We start from the raw sequence: 24,499 nt of genomic DNA on the forward strand, positions 1-24,499 counted from the left end.
GGAAGACATCACAAGTTCAATTACAGACAAGGGGAGTTTCATTGTGAATCTGGGGCAGCCCATTAGAAATATGGGAAAATAGATTTGGGCATTTGTAGGTCAGAAGAGTAGGGTTGTTCTGTGAAAGGGAGGTATATGCAAATGACCTCCAAAGGCCAAATGAGATAGAAGACCAAAGAAAAAGGCTTACAAGTCCAGCTTGACTGGAAATGGTTTTTATTAAGGTAACTTATGGATAGAAGCATGTCTTGGGCTGCCACAAGACAAGCAGATCTCCACAACCCAACCTCCTTTAAGATCTCTTTTATAGCCTTAAGGACTAGGAGTACATGTTGAGGGACCACCCAAGAGGAGACTGTTTAAGAATAGTCATATCTCCAGGATAGATCAAGGATATTCTGCCCTGAAGGTGTACTTAAGTGTGTGGTGGAACAAAAGAATGGGGGGGGAGGGGAAGGAGGGCATGCTCAAGAAGGTTTCAGGTCACAAACTGGTCATCATGGCAGATTTGTCCAAGATGGCATTAGTCTGATTCACACCAGGGTCTACAGATAGATTTGGAAGTCATTAATATATAGGTAATAAAGGATAGTTGGAAGAAAGGCAGGCAGGGACAAGGCCCCCCACCCCCATTCTAAGAGGAGAACTACCCTTAAAAGGAAAAAGACCCCATGCTGTTATTCTAGGCTTTACTTCAGTGCCCTAGCTTTAAGTCTTCCTACTGGAGGACTTAAAACTTCTATGTGACAAAAAGGAAGGGAATGGCCTTGGACATCCTAACCCAGGCCTGGGGGCCAGCTCAATAGCCAGTGGGATATTTAAACAAACTGCTTGATCTGGTGGCCTGCGCTGGCCAGCATGCCTTAGGGCAGTGGTGTCCACCACCCTCTTGGTCCCCAAGGCTACAAAACACCACCCTGGAAGGAGCCTTCCGCCCTTTCCCAGGCAGACCACTACCTGATAGGTAGTTGAGTGCGTGGACAAAAACCTGATTGGATGACAGGTTCTTGGGGGTTAATCAGATTAAAACAGCCCACACCGAAGAGCCCATAAAAACCCCTGGATTTAAACACCAAATTGGCAAACCAACCCTCTCAGGTCCCCTCCCTCATTGGGAGCTTTGTACTATCGCTCAGTAAACTTTGTTTCACTGTAGCTCAATGAACTTCGCTTTGTTACCCACTACTCTTCGTCTGGTCTTCCTCTTCATTCTTCGAAGCGACATGACCAAGAACTACATGCACCGAAGGAAAAGTAATCCTGTAACATAGGTGATAGTCGAAACTATCAGAGTGGATGAGAACACAGAAAGACGTGTAGAAGAGAAGAAAGGAAACCCAAGAGTCAAAGTCTGTGGAACACTGACATGAGAAAGACAGGTGAGGTGGGACAAACGAGGAATCGAAAAGTAGGCATTAGTGATAGGAGAAGAACCGGAAGAGTGGTGTCCTAGGAGGCTAGGGAGGAATGGACTTCAGGATGCTAGGGTCCAGGGGGTGCAGTCATGTCAATGAGACGAAGACTGGGAAGAAAAGTTCCCGAACTGGGTAGCTGTGAGGGACAGAGGGTTACAGAGTTAAAGAATGAATGGGAAATGAAGAAAGTATAAATAGCCTGAAGCCAGAAGGGAGAAAATATAGGGGAAAAGAGGAGACGTGAACATAACAAGTCCCTACCCCACCCACCCCCAGTCTTCATCACCAATTAACTTGTGCAGAACATACCCTCTTAGAACCCCGGGGTATGGTGAAGTGAATAGAATATTCACCAACTGCTTAGGGGGCACTTCCTGTAGTGAATATGGTAAGTGTTGAGGATTCCAGAATAGATGCTGTTCTTGCCCTGAAAGATTGTGCAGCTGGATGGATGCTGACTTGGACATAAATCATTACACTGCAGTTTCAAAATGGGAATGTTAGGCATATTTTACCAAGTATAATCTGAACACTGAGCACAGGAATAAAGACCCAGCAAGTGCCTGGGGGTTAGGAGAGAGCTTCCGAGAAGAGGGAAACTTGAGCTGGGACTTGAAAGAAGAAGAAAGGTGAGAGAGAGGATGCTGACAGAATGGGAGATAGGCTGGGAAACAGCCCAGGCAAAGGCCGACAGGAGGGAGGAAGCCTGCTTGTGTTAACAAGTGTAGACAAAACAGGGTGGCTGGTGTGGAGTAGGGGGTAGGGAAAGGGAGAGTAGAAGGCTGGAACGTGGGTTGGGCTGTATTTGAAGTGCTTTGAGACTCACTATCTGCTCAGTGTCCTACTGAGCTCTGACTGTGCATTTTTTTTTTTCTATTTAAAATTTGCCGGCTTCATTCCAAATTTTTAATTGGGTCTTTATATAAAATGAGCTGAGATGCAACATCCTAATTAGTCAACAGTAGAACAGGAAGACAGGAACCACAATACAGAAAATTTAAAAAAACAAAAAACAAAAAAAAAACAGCCTTAAAGATTTAGACAAGGTGGAGCTGTCTAGGTTTTCAGAAAGCAATAATATACGTCCTGGAAGTTAATTGATAATGGTTTTCAGTACTGTTAGTTTCAGTTATTTTTTTTTAACACATTGACTAAATCCTAGAAGAGAATAATTTTAATCCAAAGCTATAAATTGATTTACTTAAAGGGAGAAAGAAAATTGCAAGTTGTCATTTTATTTCCATTCTAAAAATAGCTAAAACATGATCATCATTACAAGCCTCTCTGAAAATAGAACTTCATTAAATGGGACTCCACTGATGAAAAATTTTCCATAATCTCATCAGTTTTGCTTTTGCTTAGCAAATCATCTCTTCATGGTTATTGTAAACCAGTGATAAACATGGTATATTGGAGTTATGTTTACAATATTCAAGACAGATAAGCCCTCCCATTCAACTTCATCCATCTTGGAAACATTTTTTCAGTAAAAAATATTTCTGAAATCCCTAGTATGTGCGAGGAACCCATTCTAGGTACTGGGAACATAGCTTTGAATAAGACATTCCAAATCACTGCCCCTTAGGAGTTTACATAATAGTGTGCAGAGAGAGACAATAAATATGAAAACATATAAAAAGATATTTGGAGGGACCAATAATTGCTCTGGAAAAGTCAGTGAAAAGAATGACTGGGCTAAAGTAATAAGTAAGAAAAGGCCTTTGTGTGGAGGGGATATTAGAGTTAAACCTGAATGGTGAGAAGGGGATCTACTGGGAAAAGCATTGTAAACAGAGGAACCAAAGAGCAGAGCAAAGACTGAGACAAGTCTAATCAACAAAAAGAAGAGGAATATTGTAAACATAACTCCAATATACCATGTTTATTACTGGTTTACAAGCTTTACTTAGGAGGTAAGATCAGAGAGATGGGGTAGTCAGGCCATGTAAGGCTTTGAAGGCTATGAGGAAGCCAGATTCTAGCTGGTAACAAGAATCTGAGTTGTTGCTAGGGTGGTGGTGACATAATTGGATTCATACTTTGGAAAAGGCATTTGGCTATTGTGTGGGGATCAGGTGGGGAGGAAGAGTGGAGGCAAGAAAGCCAGTGAGGAAGCTGCTACAGTGGCTTGAACTAGGGTTGTCACTGTAGAAATTACGAGAAGTAGTAAGACTGAGGAAATGAGTTGGATAGGCAAATTAAAACTATTGGTGCTCTGCCCATATCCCCTTGGCATTCACTATTTCAGTGCATGCTGAAGGCTTCCAACTGCCTGGCCAGAATCCGAGCTTCCTCACCTCTGCAGTGGAACAACTCTGATACATGTTCTACACCATCTTCTCAAAGGACCCAGTAGGATCTGTCCATTATCAGTAATCCAGCTGTCCTTATCAGTAACCTGCTCATCATCATCCACTATATTGGCTTCCTTCGTTCCTTCCTTCCTTCCTTCTCATCCCCGGTCCCCACAAATGTCTCTTGGAATCCCCTCCTAAAAAACAAAGTGCATTCCAATCCTTGTCCCAGAGTGAGTTTCTGGGAGAACTAAGTTTATGCCACTAATTTTAGTAAATTCTAAATTTTCTACTTGAAGTATATTTTCCCATCTGTGTTCAAGGTCCTGCTTATGAATCTTCTTAGAGTAAATTATCTGACCATCTTCAGCAAATGCATCCTTTTATCAAACTAGTTGGGTCACAGGGGTCTAAGAGCACCTGGCTCCAGGGGTCCCAGCAGACCAGGTTTGACCACTCACTGCTGACAAAATCCAAAGGCAGAGACTTGAGTGGTGGTGAAACAATAAAGAAATTTATTTCAGTGAGGCCAATGGACTAGGCTTTCAAAGACTAGCCAAAAATACAAGTTTGTATGAGGAAAATGAGACCAAGGTTGGTGGGTACATGCAGGTGGACAGTAAAACTCAGGTCATCATTGTCATGGGTCTTGTTGGCTCAGGGAAGTCCCTATTGCTTGAGGGGTAGTTTCAGTTCCCATTAGGGGATGCTTTGCCTACAGGGCTTTTGCCTGAGTGAAAATTAAGTTCTTCTTAATCAATTAGAAAGTACAGACTGAGGTCAAAATGGGAGTAGTTGAAGTCCTCTTTCAAAACCAGGGAAAAGTTAAATTGGAGGAAGAGGTAGAGTTTCTCTGCCATCTCTGTGCCTCATGAAGCACCATATCCCACCTCTGTGGAGCCCTGTAGAATTTAGTTGTGATCTCTGATGACTAGGCTCTTAATAAATTCTGGCTAAACTATTGTAATAGGGATTTGGGTTAAGTGTTCAGATAAGGTGATTAACCATTGTGGTTTGCCTGGGACAGAGGGGTTTTCCTGGCCTGGGAAACTCAGTGTTAAAACCGATCAGTTACCTGGGACTAGCCATTGCTTAACACTGAATTATTGGTCGCTTTATCAAAGTTTAGGCCCTAGAGTAAGAAATATTTGAGTTCTCGATTCTGATCTGCCACTGATTGGCTTGGTAATCATGGGCAGATCCCTTAATCTTTCTGTTCCTTCATTTCTTATCTATAGAGTTAACACTACTACCAAAATCATAGATCAAATGAGATTATATGTGATAGGCAGACTAATGGCCTCCCAAAGACATCCACATCCTCCTAATCCTGGAAATCTGTGAATGTTACATGGCAAGAAGGAATTAAGGTTGCTAATCAGCTGACCTTGAGATAGGGAGATTTTTCTGGATTATCTGGGTGGGCCCAATATAAACACAAGTCTCCTTAAAGTAGAAAAGGAAGGCAGAACGGGAGGTCAGCGTGATGCAATGTGAGAAGAATTCTATCAGCATTGAAGATGCTATGAAGATGGAGGAAGAAGCCACTAGCCAAGGAATATGGGCAAATTCTAGAAGCTGGAAAGAGCAAGGAAATGGATCCTCCTCAGGCTGCAGAAAAAAATGCTGCCCTGCCATGCCTTGAGTTTGGTCCCGTGAAACCCATTTTGGACTTCTGATCTCCAGAATGCTAGGATATTAAGGTTGTGTTGTTTTAAACTACTAAGTTTGTGGTCATTTGTTATAGCAGCTATAGAAAGCTAAACAGGTAAAGTATTTAACACATTTGTGACCCACAGTGTTGGTAGGATAGTGTAAGCTAACTCAGTGCCAGTGTCAAGATTCACAGGAAGCATTTGACTTTTCTGCATTTTTCAGGATGGGCCAGGACAGGGGAGCCATTCTCTCCCACTTTATTCATTACCACCCTTCTCAATTATTAACTCCTGAATAAATTATTTTTTGGATGCCTCAGGCCAGATATGTTATCTTTTTCCTTTGAATCCTTAGCATTGTTTGTACATCCATTATGATTACTTACTTTGTTTTAGTTATTTGTTACTAATTCCTCTTAGTTTGGAAACAAGTTGAACATGAGGACAGTTTTTACTAGCTTTTCTATTCCCAGGACGGTATCAATATTCATAAAATAGGTAATGATTATTAAGTGATAAATATGGGGAAAGAGGAAATGAAGGCACCAGTTTTCTAACGTGACCTGAAAATTCCAGTCATATATATTCACATGCCGATGGCAAAACTTGGTTTGCAAGGGAGACAGAAATTAGTCTCTAGCTAATGTGGTTTTGTGCTCACCTAAAATTCAAAAGAAAAGACTGAATATTGAGGAACAATTAGCAGTTTCTCCCTCAATTTAAGAATAAATAATTTGAGCCAATTAAAAGCTACCTACAATTATGGGTTTAGAAAGCTGTTAGGAAACTAAATGCTCCAAAGGCATGGTAAACTAAAAATATAGGTAAATTTTCTCATCCTGAAAGTCTGCTTGAATTAAAAAATTACCTCTTAGAAAAGGAAAGAAAAAAAAATTATTCCTTGATTTTGAGTTTCATAGAATTTGAACTCATAAATCTTACAACTATTATAACATATATATTTGGCTATCCTGGGCCAAAACTTTTAAGAGTGTAAGCCACGTTAGGTCAGTTTTATAGAGTCTGCCCTTCAGGACTTACTCATTTTTGAATTCCTGGCTTTAATGGCAAAGAGAGTGAAGAAAAAAAGTGAAAGAAACATGTGCCACGTTTGTGGGGAGTGGAGAGGTGGGTAAATACAAGAGTTCTGAGTATCGTTACAACTGTATATTAATTCAAGTTCTGGATAGATTTTTGATGTCTCACTCATTGGACCATCAAGGTTTTTTTAGGAAGAAGAAATAAACACAAAATTCTAAACTACTTTCATGGTCTGAGGATGTTACCATTTTTACTTGGGCTTTTTTCCAGTGTGGTATGAAGTCTTTCAGCTAATGCAGCAGCCTCACTGTATGTGTTTAAGTTACTTTAGAATATGGGTGGGTTGCTTCCTCTCTCCTAAATAAGTCAGGCATTTTAAGCAGAGAGGATAGATCTAGATATATACAGACTAGGTATAGGTGTAGAGACAGAAACAGAGAGAGAGAGACAAGGGAGTTTCCTCTCACTCACCTTGTACCAAATAGGATTTTCAAAACTTGAACAAAACTATTCACAACTTATTTTTTCTCATCTAAGAGGTCCAAGATAATCTTTCAGTGCACATCTTTAAGTGATTAATGTTGAAATGGATAATTCCACAGTATATTATGAACTGAAGTTGACCCAGTAAAATGAGTATGGTCTAAAAGAAAGTTACTTAACAACACTTTGCTATTTTCTGAGATTGCTAGTTTTTGGTGAAGGTTGGCTGTGGGCAAGGATAATGTGGAACATTAGATGGAAATATAGTTGTGGAATTTTAATAAACTGCCAGTCTGCTAATAATATGCTTTTGTTCAAACTTTCTTAAATTTGGCAGTTATTCATAAATCTTAGTCCAGAAAAAAGTGCAAATTTTTCTTATGAAGTTGTGTACAGTATATGGAGAATAAAGAAAAGACAGACCTTCAGACCTTCACACCTTCCAGAAATTTTATTCAACGCTAAACTACTACATTTGTACTTTGAGAGGTTGCTGGAATCCTGTGGGATCCAAAGTCACAATTAGAGGAACAATTGGAAATAACAGAGTTATGTTTGAATAGTAGTACATTTTAAGTACTCCAAGTGGTACATTTTAGGTGGCTGTTACTATTTTTGGAATATGAAAGAGTCCTTAATAGTACAATACTCATTTCCTTCCATATTTGGATATTATTTTCATACAAATACAAAAATGAAAGAAAAAAGCCCAACTTCAAATGTACAAGTTTCTTTAACTTCTGAATATATAATTTTATCACTCTTGATAAAATTTCAGAGCAGTGAAGACCAGGGAAATTTTAGAATTCAGAAGGACCATCTATAATATTTGGCAATTAGTATGCCTCATGACACGTATTTATCTTATCTTTCCCCTCCTGCTAAAGATATACTTTACATAATTGCTTTCCTGACTATTCTGCCTCAAGCTATCAAGTCTAAAGAGGGATTTTTGGCCTTCTGCTAACTGGTCTCAAAGAACTATTGTCCTTCCCCTATTCCTCGCACCCTTTGAATCTAAGTCCAAAATAAATGAATGGTAACAAGTTTCCTTCACTGCTTTTTAGTGTAGAGTTTCAGTTCAGGAAAAATTCTGTTCAAGAATGAATTCCAGCAGTGTTCCTCATGCCAGCAGGCATCATAAAAGTCTTGGAGTATGGAAGTAAGCCAGAGTAAATGCTGCTCTATTTGAGTGAAGAATCATGATAACATATGATTATGATTCTTAATGCAAACTTCATGGCCATCTTTCCTCAAGAGTTTAAATAGCACTGATGGACAACAAACTTAAAGGAGAAATCATCCCAACTGTGATTTTTATATACTATTCAAACATAAAATATGGAGCAAGATGCTAAGAGAGAGCATTCTTTAGTTGTGGAACAGTGGTTGAACTACTGAGGTGGTCAGGCTGAAAGGTTTTAGAGTAGATGTATGTGGGAGTGTACAGAGAGAGAGCAGACAACCTTTTCTGGGATAGGCTTCACTCTGGGATGTGAAAAGGAGTCTGGAGGACCCACCTGGAAAGGGAGTTTTGCACCTTTTCTTCCTTGAAGATGGTCAGGACTTCCTGGAAACCCTGGCCTCACCCATGTGGAGCTAGGCTGTGTAACCCACTCGTTCAGGGTGCAATCTTACTCAGGGTCATGAGAAGAACAATTTTATTCAGTTCCTCATGCACTCACTCTTGATCTCTCCCCTTCTCTACTCCACAACCAGAGTGGTCTGATAAGTAGTATCTGACTAGGTCACATCCTTACTTAAAACCCCTCAATCGTGGATTATCTCTTCACATAAAGACCAAAGTTCTTTTATGTCACCCTAGGCTCCCTCTCTTTCTCCTCGCTAGCCATGGTTACAGCTTCCACACTCACATTTAGGCCAAGGTCCTTCCTGCCTTGCCTCCTTCATAGGCAGGTTGCTTTGCCTAGAATTCTCTCCACCTCCATCCTTCCTGCCCCCTCACCCTTTTCACCTGGCTGCATCCTTCTCATCTCAACTCAAAAGTCATTTCCTCCAGGAGCCCTTCCTAGAGCCTCTACACCGGGTTTGGCCCCTTCTCTCCTAGCTCCCCTTGTACACTCTCACTACACTCTGCCTCCCCATTTGTAGCACTTACTACAATTGTAGTTAATTATTCATTTAACACCTGTTTTCCCTTGCTAGATTGTAAACTCGATGATGACATCAAATATGTCTGAATTGCTGTACTTCAAGTACCTAGCATAGTATTTGGCACGTTGTAGATTTTCAGTATATATTTCTTGAATGAACGAATAAATAAATGATTCGACAACAAATGACCAACTTGAAGGTTGAATGGCTGATTGGTCTGATTCCTTTTTGCACACTTCCCCACCCCCAGGGTGTGGGGGAGGCAGCAGGAGACAGGTACAGGTGATGAGTCCCATAGGGCATAGCACAGTGAGGGTGGGGGAGGAGGGGTAGAGGAAAGGAGGTTGATAATCTCTTTTCTTAGAGGCAGTTATGGTTCAGGAGGGTCAGAGATCAAATAGCAAAAACCATATCCTAAAGAAGAGTGAGCGCTTTGGATCCACTGGTGAGCAAAGCCTGTAATGGATGCTGAGGGACAGAATGAAGCAGAGAGCCAAAGATGCTGAAATGGACAATGAGTCAGAACAGGCAAAATGAAGCCCCTCTCTGTCGTTCCAGATATAAGATGCCAAAGTCCAGGGAGACTTCCATGACTTCCATTCACATTTTCATGAGTGAAATGTTCATTTAAGTGTGCCAGTCTAGGTTGCAAAGGTAGTATTTACCCAAATTTTCAAATATACTTTCACATTTCCTTATCTGAAATCTCTACAGTCCTATGAGTTTGAAATTTAGAATTTTTTGGATTTTAGAAAGGAGATAGTTAGGGTGCATATTAAGCACTGTCCCCAGTGAGTTCTAAAACAACACTTGTTATCAAACACGTTAATAGTCATGCAGAGAAATGTATGAATATGCACAGTAAGTAGGATAAAGAAACACCGCCAAGAGCTTCAAATCAATTCAGGTCAGGTTTTGCTGCCAAATGAGATACAAAAATACTTACCGAATTGTGGGGGTTTGGAAATTCTGGATGGGGGATTGTGGACCTGGTACAAAGCATTGTGTGCTTCTGGCACACTCTTAATTCCTGTTTGACTGATTCTCAGCAGCTGGGAAGAAGTTGCCCTGGCCTGCTGACTCAGGTTCCTCAATTCAATATATAGGTTCCTCTCTCTCTCTCTCTCTATATATATATATATAAGTATAGCAATTCAGACATATTCGATGTCATCGAATTTACAATCTAGCAAGGGAAAACAGGTGTTAAATGAATAATTAAATATAATATATATATTTTATTTATTTATTTATTTTAAGTAATCTCTACACCCAACACAGAGCTCAAACTCACAAACTCCAGAGATGGAGAGTTGGATGTTCCACCCACTGAGCCAGCCAAGGGTTCCTCTATTCTACAGGGAAATCCCCTGAGTCTTCCCAGCCCTCCTTTGCCTAGAAGGAAACTTGGCCATCCCTTGCCTTTTCCTTAGGCTACTGGTTGTCAGTCTACAGTCCTTATTAAGTATCTGCTGTGTTCAGGGTTCAGTCGAGAAACAGAAAGATAAGCAGAAGATTGGTTGTTTAGGTTTATCTTCTTTAGGTAATCCTTCTCTATTTTAGACATTTCATCTGAACTCTGTATCTTGTTTCCAACATTACAGCTCTGCTCAGCATTCAAAAACAAACTGGTTCTCCTCCTTCAACCTAAAATCAAACAAAACTCAAAATCTATTTATCTTATAATCCTTATCACCATCCATCAAATGTCCCAATCTAGAATCAAGTTTTCATTTCCTTTATGTTTTGCACACAATATACACTAAATGCTGTTGAATTTCCCACATGGGTGCCCTTCTCTCCCATCCTATGAAGACGTCATCATCTCAGCTGGTTCAGTCTGGTCTTCTCTCTTTCCCTTATTTTATGCTCTTTCTTATCCATCAATATCTTTCTTGCTGACCTTAGTCATTTTTCAATAATAATGTACTTTTTAACATGCCATTTGCATTAAAAATTCTCACAGTGTTTTAAAAATCTCAATGTCACGAAAATAAAGGCTGAGGAACTTTATATACACACTGAATTATTAAGAGGTAAAGGCATTAATGTGTGAACCTATTCTCAACTAGTTTAGAAAAAAAGTGTGTGTACATATACATGATTATATATGTGTGTATATATCTGTACATATGTGTATAAGTACATATGCATATCCATATCTGTATGTCTGTATATGTCTATATAAATAATATATATGCTATATAGAGAGAACATTAAGCAAATGTGGCAAAATAGTAACTGGGCAAATCTGGATAAAGAGTATATAGGAGTTCTTTGTACTATTCTTGCAACATTTATGTAAGTTTGAAATTGTTTCAAAATAAAAGCTTTTAAAAATTCAGTTTTTATTTTCATTTGTTTTAAGGATTTTATTTATTTATTTGAGAGAGAGAGAGAGAGCACAAGCAGTGGTGAGGGGCAGAGCGGGAAGGAGAAGCAGGCTCCCAGCTGACCAGGGAGCCCCACACTGGGCTCAATCCCAGGACCCTGAGATCATGACCTGAGCTGAAGCAGCTGCTTAACCAACTGAGCCACCCAGGCGCCCCCCCCCATTCAACTTTTTAAATATTAAACTTGCATCACTGTTATCCAAACAACAAACTTTATTATAACACACACACACAAACACTCACATAATAATTTCATCAGCTTCCCACTGCCCATATCAAGAAATTCTAAGCTCCTTAGCATTAGATGCAGGGACCTTCTATAAGTCCCAAATTAGTTTTTCTGCCTTATTCCTTCCTTTCCCTGAAATGATCACCATTTGTTCCTTCTCCTGAGTTTTGTTTCTGCTGTCCTCTCTACATTGTGTACCCTTCCTACTCCTCTGCTGGTGACCTGCTATGATTGCTTTGAGACCAAGCTCAAGAGTCACTTCCTCTGCAATAGTCTCCTCTACAATGCTAGGCGGAGTTAACACTTCCCTCCAGTTATGGATTAAATATTTGTGTTCCCTAAAATTCATGTTAAAGCCCTAACTCCCAATGTAATACTATTTGGAGATGGGGCCTTTGGAAGGTACATAGAGTAGCAGTTAGGACTCTTTCTTAAATTGGATTGCTGATGGCTCTCTCTCACCCACTGGGAAGTGAATCCTGAGGGCAGTATCTATGTACTTTATCTTTCTGTCTTCAACACAATGCCTGAGACCCACTGGATTCCAGTCTTGCTGACTGAGTGAAGCAGAATCTGAACCTGACCACTTCAGTCATTCACTAACCTTACTGTTTGGGTGTGGATTCACTCCCACTTTACTTGAATTTGTGACAAGTTGATTTTAGCATTTAACAGAGAGAGCCACAGTTGCTAATCAAGCAGAGGCATTGCATATAGCCCTGCCTGCCTGTTCCTATATTATCAGTGATGGATTTCAGTGGCCTCAAAAAAATAACTTACTGAAAAATGTTGAATGCATTTAATTGAAAACTGTTACTCTGGAAAAAATACTTCATATACTAGATGAACATGAACTAGATGATACAGCATAGTTACACTAATGGAGAATTTTTTTTAATGAAGTGTTATTTTTTTTAAAGATTTTTATTTTTTTATGAGAGAGAGAGAGAGCAGGGGAAGGAGCAGAGGGAGAGAGACAAGCAGACTCTGTGCTGACTGCAGAGCCCAACTCGGGGCTCGATCCCAGGACTCTGAGATCATGACCTGAGCTGAAACCAAGAGTTGGACACTTATCTGACTGAGCCACCCAGGCGCCTTGAAGTATTGTTATTAATAAATCATGAATAATTCTTTTTCTTTAGGTGGTACAAAGTTAAACAGCAGTAGGAATCTTAGCCTCCATTTGTTACCTTTCCTCCAACTTACCTTTTATTAACAATGTTTTTTCTTTGGGCGCCTGGCTGGCTCAGTCAGTAGAGCATGCAACTCTTGATCTCAGAGTCGTGAGTTCAAGTGCCATGTTGGGTGTGGAGCCTCCTTTAAAAAACATATTCTTTTCTATACAGTCCCCTTGTTTTTGTTTTGTTTTGAACTTGGCTTAAATCTTTTTTAACAGGGGCTCGAACTTATGACCCTGAGTTCAAGAGTCACATGCTGTACCACTGAGCCAGCCAGATGCCCCATGGCTAAATCTTATAAGCGATCTATAAATCGTGTAAATGTGTAAAGTAACATAGAACTTGATATGTCCTTCCTTGCCCTCATATATTTTGAAAGGAGCTCTTTAGACAGAAAATATTTATGAATATAAATAAAAACATATGGAATGTTGAACATAAAGACTAAATGTCAAAATGTTGTGACGATGGTATGGTATAATGGATGGAATGAGAGCTTTTTAATCAGAAAAACCAGAGTCTACATTTTTGTTTTGTGACTTAACTAAGTATATTTTTGAAGCAATTTACAGAAACTCATTAGGCCTCAAGTATATCTTCTATAAACTGGTGATAATAATACCTATGTTGCTGTGGGATTGTGTTGAAAATGAAAAAATGTATGTAAATTATAAGTTCCAGTACCTCAGGCATAGTAGATACTCAATAAATAGTAGCTCTTATGATTAATACTTTTTATATCAGGAGAACAAAATAAGAAACTGATAAGTAAACTCTGAATATTGCTTTTACTAAAATTTTTAATTTTGTTTAGAATACCCATTAGTAATTTGAGCTTATTCATATTATTTCATAATGTTTTTATTAAGACTAAGTAAAATTAGAATCATCTATTGTATCACATGAATATATAGTAAGCACTTAATAAATATTTATTTTATTCTCTCCTCCCCAGCCTCTACACACATAACTCTTTAAGGAATGGCTTAGAAAATAACTTTTTCTATTAGTCATTATATATGTAATTTGGAGTATACATACACACACACACACACACACACACACACACACACACACACACTAAAATAAAGGTCAGTTACCTCTTGATCATCTATCATCTTATGTGAATCCTACTATTGCCATTCTGTGTGGCTTCAGATAATAGATAAAAATGAACACATTCACATTTGCTGATCTTAACTCAAATATGAAATAGCTCAGTAGTCATGCATATAAGGGACATTCTAAATTTTGTCAACTATTAGATTTTTAATCAAATGTCTTCTTTTTTAAGATTTTATTTATTTATTTGACAGAGAGAGAGACAGTGAGAGAGGGAACACAAGCAGGGGGAGTGGGAGAGGGAGAAGCAGGTTTCCCGCTGAGCAGGGAGCCAGATGTGGGGCTCGATCCCAGGACCCTGGGATCATGACCTGAGCCTAAGGCAGCCACTTAATGACTGAGCCACCCAGGCGCCCCTTTAATCAAATGTCTTAGTCATCACTTTCTTATAAAGTACAGATTTTAACTCTTTTAGCTTTTAGGGTCAAGAACATGACTGTCCTCTAGTCATTTACTATGCTTATTATCTTGACTGTAATAAGAGATTTAGAACTCACTATCCCAATAATCTCGCTAACTCATATCCTGAATCAGAGAGAAAATTCATAGAGAAATGAATTATATATAAACTTAAACCCTCCTATGCACAGAACAATTTTCTCTGCTGTTTACATCAGTTTTCACCGTACTTATCTTTGCTTTCAAGCTCTCAGCCACTGCCTTAATGATTTCCTTTCTCCATTTTTTTTTCTGTCGATTTAATCTCTTCTACTAAACCAAGATTTACTGTTTCGTCTTTCTCTTTTCTGGTCCATGTACTTTCACAATATGGATAAAAGAAGATTTTGCTGTGTTATCACAAGGCAAGACTCTAACAGAGCAAATTACATTTTTCAAATAGGTTTTAGTATGGATTGCAACATATTTAAAATAATTACTCCTTTCTTTACTCAACCTCAAATTTAATTTTTAATTAAATGTGAATTCAGTTTTTTTCCTTTTCTTTTAGACATAAGGGTCATGGGAACAAGTTTGAGCTTAGTCACTCAGACGGGTTTTAAACTTCATTGTTATCTTGTAACCCAAACAAATATTAGTCATTCTAAGAAAGGGTTAGAAGAATTGTTTGGACATTTCATAGGACTTTGGCTCAGATAAGTTATTTAAATAATACATTTTCTCCAAAGAATGGCTTTAATTAGGGTCACCTGAGTGGCTCAGTTGGTTAAGCATCCAACTCTTGATTTTGGCTGAGGTCCTGATCTCTGTATTGTGAGATTGAGCCCCGCATCCGCCCTGCATAAGCCCTGCAGCAGGCTCCATGCTTAGCATGGAGTCTACTTGAAATTCTCTCTCTCACTCTCCCTCTGCCTCTCCCCTCACTTGCTCTCCCTTTCTAAAATAAATAAATAGGGGCACCCGGGTGGCTCAGTTAATTAAGCATCTGCCTTTGGCTTGGGTCATGATCCCAGGGTCCTGGGATTGAGCCCTGCATCAGGTTCCCTGCTCATGCTCTCGCTCTCTCTCTCAAATAAATAAATAAAATCTTAAAAAAATTTTCAAATAAAATAAAAATCTTAAGAAAAAAGAATGGCTTTAATTATTGTTTTCCTGACTTATCGCCTATAAGTTATCTAAGTTCCATCAGACTCCAGAAATGCTTTAAAATAATGCTTTGGCCTAAATATATTTGGGGAAATTATCAGATTTTCTTTCATCATAAGATAAATTTTTATTTAATTTTTATTTATTCTTTAGGAATTTTTTAGGTACTTTATTCTTCTTAAGATTTTATTTATTTGTCAGAGAGAGAGAACACAAGCAGGGCGGGCAGCAGGCAGAGGGAGAAGTAGGCTCCCCACTGAGCAAGGAGCCCCATGCAGGGCTCGATCCCAGGACCCTGGGATCATGACCCAAGCTGAAGGCAGATGCCTAACTGACTGAGCCACCCAAGCATCCAATAAAATAAATTTTTAATAATTATTATATTGTATAAAAAATGCATTTTATAGTTTCATGTTACCTTTTTCCTTAGCCATTGTTTACCTATTCATGAGGTACGTGGAGACCAGTAGGTACCCCTTATACAGCTATTATAGTATAAAGATGCTTAAGGAGTTGGCTGGATTTACAGACAAGGTGCATTCCTTTAGACCTTTGTCTTATCCATGTCTTCAGGGGTGCCAAGTAAATGTTGCATGTGGAAATATTTGCTTCTGATGTATGGCACGAACAAGAGCCACGTTCAGGAACCAGAATCTGTGTCAAAAGGTAGGCTCTGGACCCATTGTTTTAGCATCTGTCTTCAAGCCCCAGAATGAAATTCATCTAGGAGTGAGTTGAGATGGGTGAGGTACCAGATTTGCCTCCTTTCTTAGTTACTTGGGCAGATTCTTCCACCTCTCTGGATTATCAGTTTCCTCATTGGTAAAATAAGGGAATGGCAGATAATACTTATTGAACATTATGTGCCAGGCACTGTTCTAAGCACCTTACTTGTAATGTAAAATTGGTTTAACCATCACAAGAACTCTGTGAGGGTAGAAGATCCAACACACACATACTCTCAGTCCTCCCACCCTGCTTTTTCCTCCTGTTGCCTTATAATCTATCTATCTATCTATCATCTATCTATCATCTATCTATCTATCATCTATCTATCTATCTATCTATCATCTATCTATCTATCTATCTATCATCTATCTATCTATCTATCTATCTATCTATCTATCTATCTATCTATGTTGTTTTGTCAGTCTCTTTGTTCTAGAAGGTAAATGTCCCCAGCGCAGGAATTTCCACTTGCTTTATTCATTGATATGCCCCTAGAACAGGGCCTGGCACTCAACAAATAGACATAGAATGTTGAATAAATAAGGTACAGAGAGAGTAAATAATTTACTAATGCTCATGAAGCTAGTAAAGGGGCAGACTTAGGAATTGATCCCATGCTGCTGATCTCCAGAACCCATACTCCAAAGCACTGTTATACTGCATAAAATTAGACAACTGATGGCTTCCAAAGCTATGGCTCATAATGCAGGTTTCACATCAGAATTATATCTGGTGCTTTAAAAAAATACAGACACCAACTGCTCCCCACTGTCCTCTATTAAATATTCTGATTCCCCCTTAGTGGTTCTGGAGTCACTACATTTCATCCCAAAATTCCCAGATGAACTAAATTTACATCTAAAGTGGAGAATCAATGCTTAAAATTTATCTTTTTATATTATATATATTTATATATATTATAAAATTTCTTGATTTTATAAATCTTAGAGATTTATTGTGAAAGGAGTACAGACTGAGGCTGAAAAACAGAAGGGCAAATGGAAGATAATAAAACCAATGCTTGCTTCTGAGTTAGGTTCATAATCTGGCTCATGGTTGGGTTCATGGATGAGTTCATGGATCTTTCTATAAAGCCTTTCCAACTAGGGGCACCTGGGTGGCTCAGTCCCTGAAGTGTCTGCCTTTCACTCAGGTCATGATTTCCAGGTCCTGGGATCGAGCCCCACATCGGGCTCCCTGCTCAGGGGGGAGTCTCCTTCTCCCTCTCCCCCTGCGCATGCTCTCTCTCTCTCAAATTAATAAATAAAATCTTAAAAAAAAGTCTTTCCAACTAGGCCTAAATGTTACATAGAATTGTCCTATGACTCATAACTAGAGACCTTACTATAGGCTGATAATGAACTAATAATAATCTATGTGATTTAAAATCACTGGCTTCACAATTTAGTAATTTAACCATTTTCCTAAATGCTATATATTATGTAGAATATACTAGTGGATAAGATATACTGTAATCTTGCATCAGCAAAGAAATGGAATTATGACTATAATATCCCAGTAAGTAAAGTAACAGTAATAATGTTCTGATGGAAAATGTTATTATTTTTATTAAAATAATCATTAATAATTTTAAGATTCTACTTGCAGATACCTGTGTCTAACAATAAATGACCCTCCCCTGGGACCAGACTTTAGGACATTTTTTTTCACAGCTTTTAATTAATGACCCAAACTCTACTAGATAAGTAGGATTTAAGAGAGAAAGAAAGAGTATAAACAGGGCAGGGGGGAGGAGCAGAGTGACGAGCAGAGCAGGGAGCCTGACTCAGGGCCCTATCCCAGGACCCTGAGATCATGACCTGAGCCGAAGTCAGACACTTAATTGACTAAGCCACCAGAGACCCCAATAAGCAGGACTTTTTAAAAGTACTTTCTGGTGAAGTATTATCTCTTCAAGTCATGAGATAATCTTTACCACAGCAATGCAACGGAACATGGTGCTAAATGACCTAAAATAACAGATACCCCAGAAAGATGGTATTTGGTTGTCTTGTAGGTGACTTCCTGATCCTAAAACTAATCATAGTAAAGAGTGAATTTAAGAGATGCCTGTGAAATTGATTGAGCAATCCTTTTTAAAACAACAACAACAACAAAAAAGTACTATGCAGGGGCACCTGGGTGGCTCAGTCAGTGAAGTGTCCAACTCTTGATTTTGGCTCAGGTCATGATCTCAGGATAGTGAGATTGAGCCCTGTGTCAGGCTCCATGCTCATCGTGGAGTCTGCTTCTCCCTCTCCCTTTGCTCCTCCCCCTGCTTGCTCTCTCTCAAATAAATAAATAAAATCTTTTAAAAAAAAAAGTACTATGCAGATATCTTAACGCATTTCCTTCTAAAGATTCCGTGAGTTTGTGTTGGTATGGATTCCCCAAGAAGCAGATGCCAATGTGCAAGAAATTTATTAGAGTAAATGCCTATGACAGAGAATGAGGAGGGAAAATGGGTAATATGAAATGTGAATCTGATCATATCCCGGTCCTACATAAAATCCTACAATGCCTTCTTATGGCCCTTAGAGTATATACAATATCTTTAACATGGCCTGTAAGGCTCTGCATGATCTGGCCCTTACCTTACAACCTCAAATTTTGATTCTTTCCTTTTCAGCTTCTTCACACAGACATGTTGGTGAACTCTTAGCTTCTTGAAAATGTCCTTTGCTTTCCTGTTCACAGGCCTTTGCACTTGATGTTCAGTTCTTACCTTCCCATAGAGCTAACTCCTACTCTACCTTCTCATCTCAGTTTAACCATGATTTATTCTGGGTAACTGTCCCTGACTCTCCAGTAAGAGTTACCCTGTGTACAAACTCAGTAGTCACTAGATTCCCCTTCTACTCCTCACCTCCAATCCTCAAAGGGATTTTCTTACATACAGGAAACATGAGTCCTAAAGCCATGTCTGCTGTTGGCCTTCCCAACTAATTCCACCATCAGTTCAATGTGACTTCATTTATGTTTTACTTAATCATCTTGCCAGTGGTAAATGGGCAGATTTTGGCCTGACTCCAAGGTACAGCACTAGGCACAATCAGGGAAATAAAGATATTTTGCCTATTTTCCCTAGACTGCTTTAATAGCTTAGAATAAGTAACCTGCTAGGAGGTAGTGGCTTGCATTTGTGGCAAGAATATGAGCTTGGGAGTCAAACTCAGGTTATAATCCTAACTCTACCCCTGATGAGCTGTCTGAGTTGACTCTGTGAGTCTCAAGATTTCATCAGCAAGGGACACCTCGTGGCTCAGTCTGTTAAGCATCTGCCTTTGGCTCAGCTCGTGATCCTGGGGTCCCTGTATCGGGTTCCCTGCTCATCAGGGAGTCTGTTTCTCCCTCTCCCTCTCCCTCTCCCTCTGTGCTTTCTCTCTCTCTTCCTCTCAAATTAAAAAAATAAATAAATAAAAATAAAAAAGATTTCATCAGCCAAAAGGGCAGGGAAATCATGGCAGACATGAAAGAACAGGATGGTTGCAGGGTCTGTAGCTTTGGAAACTTCATGAGATTGTGAGGATTGAGGATTACATGCAGTGACATAAATATATGTAAACACAGAAAGAATCTGGCTTTGTTGGACACCTGCCAATTTGTAGCTCAATCATCCTGAGCTCAAGGAAATAATAGGCTGATAATTCAACTAGGTCCTTACATAGATGTTCCCTATCAATGGGTGGTGGATTATAGGGGCCAATGCCATCCTTCTGAGGGTGCATGCAGTCCTTGTATGCCTGACCCAAATTGTGGGTAATGAAGGCTCAGGCGATTGTGTATGCTCTCCTATTTGTCTGCTTTTAAGTTTCTCTTAATTCATTCTATTTCATATTTGCACTATGAGGCAATGAGTGCGCATGACCTCTTTGCATAACAGTTGGAGACTAAGTAGGGACACATACCACCTATTCCAGCGTTATGTGGTTTTGGAAACAGCAGAGTTTAACTGGCCCATCTAGGATGGGAGACAACCCTCTTTAGGGGGCCAGTCACCTGACAGTCTAGGGCTATGTGTTGCTAGTCCAGGATCATGTTTGGTGGCATCAGTCTAGGGCTATGTGTTGCTAGTCCAGGATCATGTTTGGTGGCATCAGTCTAGGGCTATGTGTTGCTAGCCCAGGATCATGTTTGGTGGCATCAGAGGAAGCTTCAGACACCAAAGCTCCCAAACTCACAAGTCACTGGAAAGAGGTGAATTTTCTGCAAAAAGAAAACTCAGAATACTGAGACACTAGTTGCCTGACTTCTGCTAAGTCCCAAGGCCTCACTCTTAGACATTATTTTACCAGGTCTGGAGTAAGGCCAGGTGTATTTCTGAAAATGCCTCTCACAAGTTGTAATGTGTCTCCCTAGATAAGGATTGCTGGAATAAGCCATCTCCAAAGTTCCATGAGCTTTTTAGTTCCGGAGGCAGGCTGAATTGTCAACGTATGGGTTTTCTCTCTTGTTTTATTGGGTAAATTGTATAAAATGATTTGTACGTTCTACTTCACCTTCATCCTCAAATGTCTGGTACCTTTTATCATTTTCAGAGAACCTAGTAGCATGTTTAGCAACGGGGTAGGTAGATGGTCTCCTGCAAAGTTAAGATGTTTATACAACTTTTGTTTGTCACATTGTGATGCTCTGATGTATGTTGTATAATTTTCTTCTGCTTTCTGTGTAAGGACCACTACTCTCTGGTTTACAATTCTGCCTTTTTACATGAATAGCCCATTTATAATTTACTGACTAATTTTGCAGCATGCATTCAGATATTTTCCTGACCCATCACTATAGTAACAGGGAAAGAGTCCTCATCTTGCAGGAGATGAAAGCTGAAGCCTGAGGAATAAGAGCCTATGGGGAAAAAAGGAAAATCTGAGGTAAAGGTTCCCTTCAGCTTTTTCTTTGAAAGAAAGACCTTTATGTTTGAAATATCGTAGGGGCAGCTTGTGCCAAGAGTGATGAAATCTTTTGGAAGTTACTGTGTTCTTCATGCCAGGTTACCTATTTAGATCTTGCTGATATTATGTAAATGATGCCAACATTACACCATCTGACCATTGTCCCTCTTCATTGGCATGTACATTCATCCAGGACTGTGGCACTCGCTGTCTTTAGCTGATGCTGAAGAGGCCAAATCCTGACTCACGACAGTCATACTCCATGTCTCTTTTACTTGGCCAAGAAAACAGTTATATTCTCTCTTCATTTGTCAAATGTAAAGATATTCGGTCCTCCCTAAAACTTACTGCTGAGCTGCAGAACATGAACACTTTAGGGAAAGAAAAGTAAAATATATCGAAATCTAAATGAGGAAAATAATGTATAAGAGCAAAATGAAGCAGAAAAATCTCTGAAGAGATGAGAAAATAACTATAATTTCCTAAATTCATTCCACTGGAATAGTCTACAAAGAGGGAAAGCCCAAATCAAATTATTACTATAAGTAAACTTTGCAAAATGACTACAGTCAGGCAGTTAGATTTTCATGACATTTCATATTTACTAAACTGCAGCCTTGAAATTGATGTTGGGGGTCATTTGTGTGATCTTCAAATATGCAGGCTTTCTGCATAGGCTTCATAACTCCCAGGAAAATGGATAGGTTTCCCCAAAAGGGAAATTAGTGGATTCTAAAGGGATTTACAGTGTAGACTGTAAGGAAAAAGAAAGAACAGGGAAAAGTCAGGGGAAGGACTCTTTAGCTGATATAGTGCCATCCTTCTCCAGAACAGACTCCATGTTTCTCAGTTACTTAGTTACCCAGCATATCACAAAATCTATTGGCCCTTAGGTACAAAAAGGGGTGAGTCAGAGACTTTACAGGATTATTTCCTAGTAGAAAATTATAATAAATATATCATGGATTTCTCCCTCTCTACCATCACAAAGTGAACAAATACATAAGGGAAAAGAAGGGCTAGGTTAAGGGGCAAGGCTAAAATGAGCTTTTGAGCTCTCACATGTGCCTTAGGGAGGTCATAACTGACTCTGAACTGCCTCTTATCATGTTGGGGTTCCAGAAAATGTAGAGTTGAAGGAGGATAGATTTTCTTGTACAGATCTCAGGCAAATGATTTGCTAGAACCATAGCTGGCATCCAAGGGATAGAAATCATTGGGATTGGGGCGCCTGGGTGGCTCAGTTGGTTAAGCGACTGCCTTCAGCTCAGGTCATGATCCTGGAGTCCCAGGATCGAGTCCCACATCCGGCTCCCTGCTCAGCAGGGAGTCTGCTTCTCCCTCTGACCCTCTTCCCTCTCGTGCTCTCTATCTCTCATTCTCTCTCTCTCAAATAAATAAATAAAAATCTTTAAAAAAAAAAAAAAGAAATCATTGGGATTGTAGTGTATTTAAAGTTCAAAACTTTATTTTTTTTTAAAGATTTTATTTATTTTTTTGACAGAGACACAGCGAGAGAGGGAACACAAGCAGGGGGAGTGGGAGAGGGAGAAGCAGGCTTCCCGCCAAGCAGGGAGCCCGATGTGGGGCTCGATCCCAGGACCCTAGGATCATGACCTGAGCTGAAGGCAGACGCTTAAAGACTGAGCCACCCAGGTGCCCCAAAAGTTCAAAACTTTAAAGCATTGTAATAATAGTCAACTCTAAAATGTTCCCTGGAACTATTCTGTTTGTTACCAATGGGCCCATTATTGCTCTATGCTTCCTACTTCATTGGCCATTTTACATATCTTTTAGAAAATGACTTATTGTGTATTTTATCTGCCTAATTTTGAAAGCGGTTGAAGCTATTATGTGTGTTACTACAGAAATTATGTTCTTACCCAAGTAAACTTACAGATGCAGCTGCTAAACGTCAGACTCTTAATTGGCATTTTCGTTGCTTTTAATGCTAGTTCAGCTCAGTTCCTCTGCCCAGTGCACAGAGCAGTGCATCAAAGCCAGAGTACACAGTCATCAGAGTTCAGATTTTTTCCTGCTTCCCTGTGGAGGGGTCAAGAATACAAACATCCTCAATTGCTACAGCAGGAGGAAACATTAGTCCAACAACAGAACCAAACAGGAAACACCAAACGGGCATTTCTCCTATTTATTTTGTGTCTGTTAGGAAAGATGAAGTTTATTTCATTCAACCAAATTTGTCAAAAAAGCACAGAAAACATAGAAGATGTAGTCATTTTAGTTAGTTTAGACTCTGATTTCAAGAAGATGTAATGCTGCTTTCCAGTTATTTTACTTACTATGATTTATGCAATACTACATTCTTAGGATGTTGGAATTTTACCATATCTGGAGACATTTTTTTCTTTTTTAAACTGTGAACAAAAAACTTAACATTTGCTGCAACCTTTTAAGATTCACATTATGATTCACTTAGACCTTAGTTAAATTTCTCAGATATTTTCTTTCCAGATCTATGAGGAAGCACATTTATTGAACAGAATAACTTTGCCTCCCTTCAGTTTATGATAAGGTGCTAAACATGTCAGATAAGGCCAGGAAATATCTCAAATGGTACTTCAGAGGTTTGTGTGCCTTACCAAAATTTTTAATCTTTATATTTCAGTTGGTTATCCACTCCATTACATCAGCGCGAGTTCTTTTACTTCACTGCCAGTGACAGCAGATAAGCAAAAATGAGGCACGTTGTAATGACTTGAACAAGCCTAGTGAAGGAGCAAAAGAGAATGTAATTTGTGTTTTTAATGAATATTTCCAGAAATAAATCAACAAGCCACTTCATTATTCTTATAATTACCTGGAATCTCTTAATTCCAGAAGACTCTTTGGCCTGCTGGTTAAAAGGAAATGGATGTTTCTTTTTAGCTTCCCTCATTACTTTTCTCATCCAGCCAGTGGTGTACCAAGAATGGGATGGTGGGAGTGGCTTTCCCCTAGTATAGGCAGTAAGGGAGTATTTTGTGTATAGAAAATTTAAATGGAAGTGTACCTGGGTGGCTCAGTCGTTAAGCCTCTGCCTTAGGCTCAGGTCGTGATCCCAGCATCCTGGGATCAAGCCCCGCATCAGGCTCCCTGCTCTGCAGGGAGCCTGCTTCTCCCTCTCCTGCTCCCCCTGCTTGTGTTTCCTCTCTCGTTGTGTCTCTGTCAAATAAAGGACTAAAATCTTTAAAAAAATTAAAAAAAAAATTTAAAAGGAATAAAATAAAATAATAGTAAAAGTTAGTCTGCTTTTTATTATCACTATGCACTGACAATTCTAAGCAATGGCAATGATTCTACTCCTCTCTGAAAAAAACAATCTTTTGTTGATCTAAGTTCTAAACAACTGCTGCAGTTACTGAAATTTAATAATACATATGTAAGCTGAAAATTACCATGTTTTCCTAT

General features: G+C 39.3%; 1 protein-coding gene across 3 annotated transcripts in view; it reads left to right on the forward strand.

The window, feature by feature from the left end:
• Window positions 1-24,499, forward strand: part of DSE (dermatan sulfate epimerase) — a 150,238-nt gene that overhangs the window by 11,305 nt on the left and 114,434 nt on the right. The window lies entirely within an intron of this gene.

Source organism: Callorhinus ursinus, unplaced genomic scaffold, assembly GCF_003265705.2.
Source record: "Callorhinus ursinus isolate GAN/ISIS: 27379988/994484 unplaced genomic scaffold, GSC_fseal_2.0 scaffold6, whole genome shotgun sequence".
Taxonomy (NCBI): domain Eukaryota; kingdom Metazoa; phylum Chordata; class Mammalia; order Carnivora; family Otariidae; genus Callorhinus; species Callorhinus ursinus.